Source organism: Lactuca sativa, chromosome 5, assembly GCF_002870075.4.
Source record: "Lactuca sativa cultivar Salinas chromosome 5, Lsat_Salinas_v11, whole genome shotgun sequence".
NCBI lineage: Eukaryota > Viridiplantae > Streptophyta > Magnoliopsida > Asterales > Asteraceae > Lactuca > Lactuca sativa.
In genome coordinates this window covers 257,840,441-257,851,622 of record NC_056627.2, presented here as the reverse complement: position 1 = coordinate 257,851,622, position 11,182 = coordinate 257,840,441, and the positions used below count along the sequence as shown (strand labels likewise).

The following is an 11,182-nucleotide window of genomic DNA, read 5'->3' as shown; positions in this document are numbered from 1 at the left end:
TTCTCGCTTTAGGTGCGAGAGGTCCCGATTTCAATTCTCAGAATGCCCCCAATTTTCTATTTTTGGGTTAAATGCATGAAACAGCGACATACTTTCATTAAAATATGTATCATACTTTAGTTTATTTCTGTTACAACATTGAAGTTCCAACCCTTTCTTATTAAATTTAATTTTTTTCTACTAAAACATTTTATATTAAAAATCTATTCAATTAAAGCAGCGAAAATTGCTTTGTTTTGGATGACATTGCTATATAGTTGGGTAGATTTCAAAAGTATAAGAATTTAATACAAAGAAATGAAAGTAGAATGCCATAATAAACAAATAGATAAAAGTAAATTGTTGTTTCCACATATCCAAGATTCGTTACTGAATTTCTAATTGTTTTTTACTGATACCTATATATGTCACCTGAAGTATACGTATAACAACAGCAAGTAAAGTGGCTTAAAACTATAGTCTACGGGCCTGTTTTGTAAATAGAGAAAAGTCAAAGTCAAAGATGACTTTGACCCATACAGATAGATAAGTGATTTGCTACATATTTTCTTCCTAGTTTAATGTTATCTGCATTCTCTCTCCTCTCTCGTATATATAGTGGATTAAGAAAGCCAACATCTGGCCATTTGGGTTATAATCTTTCTTTATGTTACACATTTCCCATTAACAAACTGGTAGGGAAAGCGGGAGGAATTTTTTAATCAATAGAGCTGTTTGGGAAGAGTCCATGATAATGTATTGGGTGACTATTCAATCACGGTTTTCACAGGCTATTTGGAATCAAGGTTAAGGGCAGCAATGACTTGTTTTGACTTTTGATTACAAATTACAACAATCTTGGGGTGCTAGTTTCTGAAATCCAGGTATCAAAGGCAAACTCAAGTCCTCTTTGTTGATGTATTGAGGTGGAGTTTTGAATTCTCAGCCTTGGGAGACATTTCCATCTTGGCAAAGGTAACTTTCTTCTGTTTGCCAAGAACACAAACACATGGCTCACAATCTTCAAATATGTATTGGTGATTTTCCACTGGTGTTGGTAATTCTCATGTATAGTGGAGATTGTGTTTTAGATCAATATATAAATCAAAAAGTGAGTTCAAGATTATTTATAAAACATGGTACCTTCCCATTATGTGTTTTTATGCTTAATACGTGGTTTATGGTATTCATATTATATAGTTATATGGATTTCATACTTGGAAGGGTTCTATGATATCTTGTTTCACTAGAATTTAAGCCAAACACGTCTTCTTTGGGCATGCATTTCCATGTAGCAAGAGGTGAGGCTCTAGCATGACATTTAAGAGAAGCATGGGTATAAAAAGAAGCTTGTTGATACTCAAGAAAGAAAATAGGAAGATAGCAACTTTTGAGGACATATATATATCTATTGAAAATTTCTAGATAGATATGCTTATATCTATGATAAGCATTTGTTGATGATTAGTAACACCGTTTGTATCTAGTTAGTTGAGGGTACCTAAGCAAATATAAACACCACCAAGCCAAAGCCAAACAACAGGACTGAATCAAGGAGAAAGTAATTAAACACCACCAAGATTAATTCAAATTGGCGAAAGTTGAATACTATTAGTGATAAAGCAATAACACCACACTAATAATAATCAAGAATCGACCCCTTATGTGTATAGAACATTTAACCTATTGATGTATATCCGAAATCGAAAGTTGTCTTAGATGTCTTTCTATTACAACTTGGAAGCCTTTCTAATGAGGCGAGAAATTTATTCCAAAGCAAACATCTAATCCTTTATTTGAAAAAAAAAAAAAGAGCTTAAAAGACTAGGGAAAGATGAAGAATTGACAAAGTTTAAAGACCTATTAACTGAACTCAAAACTCAAAAAGAAAAATGTCAAATAATGAGTCAAGATTTTGTGATCTTCATTGACTTCAACTTGAAGTTAATTAAAGTGAAGTGCAATACTCTCATGATTAGATGTTTATTTAAAAGTTGTTTGGATTTTTGTGTGGGAATGGGGTTCCACAAGCACCATGTAAGATTTCATGAACGAGAGTATATATTACCAACAGAAAATAACGGATATAGCCACATTTTACAAAGAATAGCCAAAATTTAACCACATTCCACAAATTACCAACCATATCGCAGTGGGCCCACTACAAATTGCTATACAACATCGTTTTGGTCAGATTATACTACAAAAAAATGCCCTGCACAACATGTTGAGCTTGCTCATTCCGTAGAGCATTTTCTAGGGAGTTTTTTCATATTTCAAAATTCACTGGCCTTACATATTTCAGATTATGTAAACTCATATTTCAAGAAATAAAAACAAACAGATCAGATAGATTAAAACTAACCAACAGGGCATTTGGTCTAGTGGTATGATTCTCGCTTTGGGTGCGAGAGGTCCCGAGTTCGATTCTCGGAATGCCCCAATCTTTTTCCTCAACAAAATCAATACATTTTTAAGTGCCACTACTGTACTTTTTTTTCGAAAGAGTGCCACTACTTTACCTAATTTGATATTATACTATTAATATAAATTTATAAACCAAAGTCAACTCTAAGGCTTTTCAAAATCAAAACAAAGTGGATTAGTATATCATGTCATAAACATGTGACAAGATTCTTTATGAATTAACTCAACAGTCAACTCATGTGTACTGTTGGATATATATATATATATATATATATATATATATATATATATATATATATATATATATATATATATATATATATATATATATATATATAGGGTTAGGTTCAATGGAAAATGAACAATTAGGGCAACATATGCTGGAACCAATGATCAAGTGACACGTGTCCATTTCTTTATTCATAAGCAATGTATTATGGAAGTTATTTATGTAGTTATTCCAAAGTGATGTGTTGCCTCTTTTCTATCTTCTGTTCAGTGTCTTGAGAAATTTGTTCAATGCAACCATAACCATTCAGAAACAAAAAAAAATGATATTTAATAAAAATCAACATATGAGTTGTTTTTAATAGCAATCAAATTGAATTAAAAAAAGCAGAGAACATAGTGGGTTTCACACCCACAACCCCACAAGGGGGAGGTCACCATAGGGTGAAGAGACTACTTCCAAAGATGATCTTTAAGACATTGTTCTTAAAAGATCTATCCAATTGAAACAATAATGAGAATTGCTTTGTTTTGGATGACAATGATTGCTACAATTGGGTAGATTTTAAAAGTAGAAGGCTTTAATAAACAAACATAGTTTCTACATCCATAATTCGTTACTGAATATCTAATTGATTCTTACTGATTTATATCCAACTCTCTGCACAACTCAGTTCCATATTTTACACTCTTAACTCATAAGTCTTAACACACCCAGCTATGACACCTGAAGTATAACCATAAGCAAAGAGGTTTAAAACTATATATAATCTAGGGGCTGTTTTATAAATAGAAAAAAGCCAAAGTTGACTTTGACTTTGACCAATAGAGACAGATGTGTATCAAGTGATTTGCTAATCACTGTTCTTCCCAGTTTAATGTTATCTGAATTGAGATAACTGGATAGCTGGTTTTCAAGTACAATACGCTAATAAGAAGTAATTTGGAAGTAGAATGATGTTATGTAATGATAAAAAAATGAAAGTAGAATCCTAGATATGAAAAAGAATTGGAAAGTAGATACCTATTTCTTGCATTTAGCAAAGTTCAACTGTCAAATACAATAACCGGCTTATTCCATCAACCAGATGCTACACAGTAGTAGATAATACTTGTTAAGTTCTTTAAAAAATTAAATGAACCAAACTCAGCTAAGATTTTTTTTATAGTAAACATTTTATAAGACTATTATAAGATACATTGCTGTCCAAATTAACATCTTAATAATTATTTTAATGTGTAAAGCATTTTTTTAATAATCTTTTAATAATTGCATAAAGTATGAATGGGTATAAAAATGCAAAAGTAAGAACAACAGAATATGGGCATTTGGTCTAGTGGTATGATTCTCGCTTTGGGTGCGAGAGGTCCCGAGTTAGATTCTCGGAATGCCCCCCTTCCTTTTTTCAACATATTTTGTTTAATATGATATTCTACATTTAATATAAAGTAAAGTCAATTATGGACGTGGGGAAGCAACTCTATCTCCTAAATAAAATATTAACATGTGCTTGCAAATCTGAAAAGATTCATTATCAGTACTTTTGGACTCGTCAGCAATTACTCCTGCCTGATAATTATGCATTAAATATGAAAAGCATATGTAACTTCATTACCTGAATAAGCAAATATGTAACTATTATACAGTAACATTATTCTTTCTTTGTGAAGATACTTTTAGGCACCAACTTACTTTGTGAAAATATAATATGCAACTGCCTACCAGAATAAGATATCTTTCTGCTACCACTTACATTTTTACTTGTATTATGTACTTTACTTACTGCATCTATATAATTAACTCACTGCATAAAGTAAATGACTATAAATGCAGTACACTAAACAAAAATGGGCATTTGGTCTAGTGGTATGATTCTAGCTTAGGGTGCGAGAGGTCCCGAGTTCAATTCTCGGAATGCCCCACACCTTTTAACTTTTTTTTTTTATTTTAGGGTTAAATGTATGAAATAGCAACCTACTTTCATTTAGAAATAGATATGCTTCCAAATGAGCTTTGCAAAGATATGACATAAGCCAACTAAGGAGTAGGACTGCAAGTGAAAACCTTAATTCACACACTCACTGTAACCTCAAATTATGGCCACTCAGTTGCAATGATTCTACACGAGAGAGTCGTGTAGAAAAACATAAATTCCAAAAAACATGTGGAAGCACCTCAAAGTTCATTAGTATCACATATGTAAGACAATGTAATTACGTAAATAAATGCCAACTCATGGGCAGATAGATACATTTACTAATTAATATGCAGAAATCTTGAGAAATCATGCAACTAGGCCTGGCAATCGGGTTGGGTCCAGGTTGGCGGGTCACGGGTTGGTGAGTCAAAAAAACATAAACTCAACCCAACCCATATATATGGGTTGGCTGGTCACGGATTGGTGGGTTAGAAACCTCAACTCAATCCAACCCATATAACCTGTTTAAGTATATGGGTTCGTAGGTTCACAAGTTAGTGGGTCGAACCCAACCCATATAACCAGTTTAATAAATAAGCAACACATTTTCAAAAATGAGGTTTTTTCAACATAAAGCCATAAAGTGATTAAAGTAACAAAAAAAGAGGTTTTCAACATAAATTCATAAAGTTCGCAATGCGTTCTTCGTGAGTATCTAAAATTGATGACATGTGTTTTTTGTTTTTTGAGTAGGGAACCGCAAACGCAGATTAGCCACATATGAATACAGAAGGAATACAATGAATTGAAGTATTACAAATACAGAAGAAATCATATTTCATTAGTAATTAAATATATCTATTTTTTAAATGTAATATATATATATATATATATATATATATATATATATATATATACGGGTTGACCACCGAACCCAAAAAGATAACCCAACCCAACCCATGAAATAAGCGGGTTGGCAGGTCAAAAATCTCAACCCAAACCAGTCTATTTTCGTGTTGGGTCAGTGTCGGGTTACGGGTTGGGTCGAGAGTTGTCACCCCTACGTGCAACATCATATGCAACTTCATTTACCAGAATAACCAAATATGTAACCGTACACTATTCTTTCTGGAAATGCTTTTAGGCACCAACTTGGTGGATATATGTATATGCCTACCAAAATAAGATATCTTTATGCTAGCAATTATTTATTTTGCTGGGCGTGTATGGCATGTAAATAACTGCATAAAGTATGAATAGGTATAAAAATGCAATAATAGTAAGAACAACAGAATATGGGCATTTGGTCTAGTGGTATGATTCTCGCTTTGGGTGCGAGAGGTCCCGAGTTCGATTCTCGGAATGCCCCAATCTTTTTCCTCAACATAATCAACTCATTTTGTATTAATTTATTTTTGAAATGCCACTATAATACTTAGTTTGTTGTATATAGTCTACTATTAATATAAACTAAAGTCAAGTCAAGACTTTTTGAAACAAATCTACCAACTAAACTGGATATTGTTTTATATCCCAGTCCCACAAACAAACATGTGCTTGTAGATCTGAAAAGATTCTTTGTCAACAAATTCAACTCACACCATATATATATATATATATATATATATATATATATATATATATATATATATATATATATATATATATATGCTATTTATGCAGAAATCATAAAAAGATGCAACTTCATGAAAACCATATGTAACTTCATTACCAGAACAAGTAAATACAAAGCGAAAAAATAAATAAATGACTTGATAGAATCATGAAAAGCCATTGGTATATTAAGTAAGGGAATTGATTCGTACACAACGAATTTTTTCCATACACAACAATTTGTGCATTAAAGTGTTGTATTGTACAACTCTATAAAGCATGAATTGTTGTGTATGGAGAAAAATTGTTAGCATAAAGATCAGAATATGAAAGGAAGATGGACATGAAGCATTTAAGTACAATGAGATCTACCTATTAAAATTATTCTCCTTTTTTTTAATGAAGTTACCCTTTTGTCCTTTTGTTAAAAAAAATTTAAAATATACTATCCTATTCCTCCCAAGTAATCTTAACATTCTCTAATGCCAGATTTAGTTTACTTGGGATCTTATCAGATTTATGCCCCTTTCTTCATCTTACAAGTTACAATATCATTGCAGCCTTTCATTTACTTGTAATCCTACAATAAATATTTTGCAGCATTATCATCTCTCTCAAAATATGCAAACAGCACACTAACATAATAATTAATCATGCACAACTTAAAATTGCAGTTTTCTAATCAACTCCACTGCCTGAGCAGAAATTAGAAGTTGTTTGACTAGTGATTAATTGTCCAAAATGCCCCTTAGAACTAGAAGGACAAATAAAGAAAACATATGAACCACAATGAAGTTACTTTTTTTTAGTGAAGTAAACATAAATTCTTTGTCACCTGTGCCTACTAAAATTCTAGTATAGATCACAAACAAGGATAAAACTGCAAATGTATTTTGAATAATGCAATACAAAGAAAAAAAGTATATACAAAATGTTAAAAAAGCTGGTCTTAAAAGGTCACATACAAGGGTAACCTAGTAGTAATATATGATTTGCTTTCGATAATACTTTCTGTTTATTACTAACTAACATGGTAAGCTTAGTGATTATGTTTAATTGCTTATTCCCATATCGTTAAAATTTCAAGATTTTTGTAAGGAACATTAATTATCCTAATTTCTGTTTTATGTTTCACCATGAGGGAATAACTTGAACCCTTTTGCATACTAAAGCAATATATAAAATCCGAAATGAATGAAAGAAAGTGCATGAAGATGAATCAGATGTGCATGATGTATTAAGGTATAAAATTGCATTGATTCTACACGGGAGCATGAAACATAGAAATCTAAAATCATATGTAGAAGCACCTCAAATACACTTCAGACAATGTAAAGTCCTTAAGCTCATTATTTATTCAACCAAAGTGATAAGAAATAAGAACAAACAGATCAGATAGATTAAAAGTAACCAACAGGGATTTGGTCTAGTGGTATGATTCTCGCTTTGGGTGCGAGAGGTCCCGAGTTCGATTCTCGGAATGCCCCCCTTTTTTTTTAAAGAAAAATTCAAGTGCCAATATTTTGTTTAATGTCATGTTATTCTACAACTGATATAAAATAAAGTCAACTAAGGACTTGGGGAAACAACTCTACCTCCTAAATCAAATATTATACTATATGCCCAAAGCCAAACAAACATGTGCTTGCAGATCTAATTAAGATTCTGATAGAGAACGGATCGGACCAGATATTGCTCATGTTGTCGGTGTTGTGAGTAGATATCTAGCTAATCCAGGAAAACAACATTGAGAAGCAGTCGAGTGGATACTTCGATACCTGAAGGGTAGTTCGAAACTATGTTTATGCTACGGGGGGAGCAAAGCCAATCGTGGAAGGTTATACATATGCCAATATGGCAGAAGATCTTGATAATAAGAAATCTACATCAAGTTATATTTTCACTTTGGCAGGGAGAGCTATCTCGTGGCAATCCAAGTTATAGAAGTGTGTAGCACTATCAACAACAGAAGTCGAGTATATTGTTGTCGTTGAAGCTGAAAGGAGCTTATATGGATGAAACAGTTTCTTCAAAAATTAGGCTTTCCGCAAGAAGAGTACCATTCCCATACAAAACACATTGATATCCATTATCACTGGCTTAGAAAACCAATCGAGGGACAAGAATTAAAGTTGTTAAAGATCAACACCAATGACAATCCTACAGACATGATGACCAAGGTGGTGACACAAAAGAAACACAAACTATGTGCTGACATAGTTGGGATGAGGATTACTGAACGGAGACTGGAGGGGGAGATTTGTTGTGTTTCAGCCTCCAAAGCTACAGTAGTCACTTTATTTGACAAGAGTAAACCTAGAATGGCAAAGATTTCTTCCTGCCCTATAATGAAAACATTAAGTGGAGAAGATAAAATTGTGGTTGAGTTTACCATAAATAGAGCTTCTATCATCAGTTAGAATTTGTAAAGCATCCCAAACACAAAGAAATATATAGTATAACACTTAGAGTGAAAGTGTTAGAAAGATTGTTGGTTTTCTTGTAATAGTTAAGTGTGAAACAATCTTAAGGGGTGTGTCAACCCCACTTTCAATTTGTAGATTTGATGGTGACATGTTATGTAGAAACTAACTTTTTGTAATAAGCTTGACCTTATAAGTCAGGTCGGGCTGACTCAATAATCAGAATTATTCCTTGTATTAGTCAAAGTTTGTCAGAACGAGTTGACCGTTGCCTATTTCCTTCTACTTTCTAGCCAGTTGGTCATTTTCCCGGTCAAGTAAACGAGAAGATGCAATCAAAAGATTCACTCTAACTGCACATAAATATAAAATACCCCTTACTAGATACCCCTTTCACCTACTAAAGTGAATGAGCAAAATTAAACTGTCAACTGCAATAAATGGCTAATTCCATCAAGCAGATGATGATCTGCAGGTAATAACATTAAAATCAACAACTAGGCATTGACCTAGTGAAAAATTCTAACTTAGGTATCTTCTTTTCTGTCTCTAATACTCAGATACCTCGACAATCTTGTGCATTTTTATATCTATTCTTTGTATTCTGTTTGAACATTGGTCAGATAATGATATATGGTGGGGTTGTAGCACTAAGAATCAGATAAGATATTTACATTCAACATCCTAAATTGCCAAGGAAGATCAGATAATATATTTCTGGACTTCTGATATGTCTAAGAACTTCTATTACATTGGGAATAAATTCTAAGAGGTCTGGCCTTTTACCTACAAATCTTGTTTCGAGCAACAATAAAAAACCCTTGACAGATTCAGATAGAGTTCAGAGGGGCGAATACTTCTGAAATTCAGTTACATGTTGCATATAATATTTACAATCAGCCAAATCCAAAAGCACCCTGATGATTATGCGACTAAAGAGTATCCAACATAGAGCTCAAAATAGTTATCAGAATAAATTCATCAAATTCACAGCCCTCGAACAATTTAAAACTTAAAATAATCTTTCAGTATGAAGCATAATTTTATCCACGCGGAAAGATAAAGTAAATCAATTCAAATCTAGCAGAAAATTGAAACCTCAAACATGAAAAGGGACTGATTCTAACCTTTTATAACTGTCCGGTTGTAGCCGAATTAAGAGAGGGAGGGAGGGAGAACAAAAAGGCTTCCAACGCCATTCTGTAGGGAGTTCATGAAACCGAATTGAAATGCAGCAAGGGAATATGATTTTTCGAGGAAGACGAGAAAAATGAGTTTTGGAGGGTTCTGGAATTATCGCGGCAAACGAGAAGGTTGAAATTGGAATTTTAGCGGTCTATTTTGTGATTTAACTGATCAAAAAAATTGCGTTTGCCGGGAGTCGAACCCGGGTCTATTGCTTGGAAGGCAATTATCCTAACCGTTGGACTACAAACGCTAGATGTTGTTTTTAAATGTATTGATTTATTAGAACATGTTTACTTCTTAGTTCTTAGTACATGCATGGGAGTATGTCAGTATGGGATGCAAATCATAAATATGTATTGACCTTTTAAAGTCTACTGAAAAAAAGAATAGGGTTATTACTCAAAATCATACAATAATATAATTGAAAATCCCTTTTCAAAGGAACGTTTAAGTAATATAAACACTTGTGAAATGTAGTGCACCCTTGGGAAAGTGGTGTTGATGTTTATAGGATATAAAAACTCGTTGCACACCCATGATAACGTTTACAAAGTAATTAGAACATACTTGATTTTATATAAATATAAATTACAGAGCATTTTAAGATACAAATTTCCGACCTCAGTTACAAAAAAATAATAATAATAACAAAAGTTGATGCAAAAATATAAAAGTTAAAGGAAAGAAGATTCAAACCAAAAATGAGAACTATAGTGGTTCACCTAACGTGAGGCTAAGTCCAATTCTAGGGAATCACTATGCATTTGATGGGTTCACTCACAAACATTTGGTCTACAATAAAAACAAAGTCTTTAAATATAGACTTAAAATCGTATGTACAAGATCCCTCTCTGTTGTGGATCTTCATACAAAACAATGTAATATTAAATGGAGTTGTACCAATCAAGATATAAGAAGTATGCAAGTGGAGATAGTAGAAAACTGGTGTGATGTAAAACACCACACTTACGACCAATGGAACGACATTGTACTCGAAAACATAATATTTAAAAGAAAAACACCCTTCTGGAAGTCCCATCTCCATACATCATAATTTAAACATTTTAAATAACAACTTTTTTTTTTAAAGAGTGTTCTTCACATACTCAAGACTAAACATACATTTCTAAGACCTTGTTTGTTTATCTCTTGATTGCAAAATTAAAAGGCGATGTCTTAATTTGTATCTTACTTCTTATTTATATCTTACTTCTTAATTTCACTCAATTTACAACTTTACTTATTTGTACAACTTTACTTATTTGTATCTTACTTCTTATTTCTTAGCATCTAAGACATACATCAAAATAGTATGCAATCAAATCCTAATAGGCCGAGAATAAAAATAAATATGAAAACTTATTTATTTTAAAGTTCTATATATAAAAAATACAAACTACTCTT

At 32.4% G+C, this 11,182-nt stretch overlaps 1 long non-coding RNA gene and 5 other non-coding genes across 6 annotated transcripts in view; 4 read left to right on the top strand and 2 right to left on the bottom strand.

Annotated features, from left to right (window-relative positions):
- The window catches only part of LOC122198304 (uncharacterized), a 16,992-nt gene extending 6,475 nt beyond the window's left edge, over positions 1-10,517 (bottom strand). The window contains exon 1 of the long non-coding RNA XR_006192794.2: positions 9,718-10,517. This is a non-coding gene — a long non-coding RNA (uncharacterized LOC122198304). The remainder of the gene's footprint in view (positions 1-9,717) is intronic.
- On the top strand, positions 2,350-2,421 carry TRNAP-UGG (transfer RNA proline (anticodon UGG)). The gene has a single exon. It is a non-coding gene; the product is annotated as a tRNA-Pro (tRNA).
- Positions 3,958-4,029, top strand: TRNAP-UGG (transfer RNA proline (anticodon UGG)). The gene has a single exon. It is a non-coding gene; the product is annotated as a tRNA-Pro (tRNA).
- TRNAP-AGG (transfer RNA proline (anticodon AGG)) lies at positions 4,485-4,556 on the top strand. The gene has a single exon. It is a non-coding gene; the product is annotated as a tRNA-Pro (tRNA).
- Positions 5,851-5,922, top strand: TRNAP-UGG (transfer RNA proline (anticodon UGG)). The gene has a single exon. It is a non-coding gene; the product is annotated as a tRNA-Pro (tRNA).
- Positions 9,957-10,028, bottom strand: TRNAG-UCC (transfer RNA glycine (anticodon UCC)). Its single transcript has one exon. It is a non-coding gene; the product is annotated as a tRNA-Gly (tRNA).
- Positions 10,518-11,182: the final 665 nt, after the last annotated feature.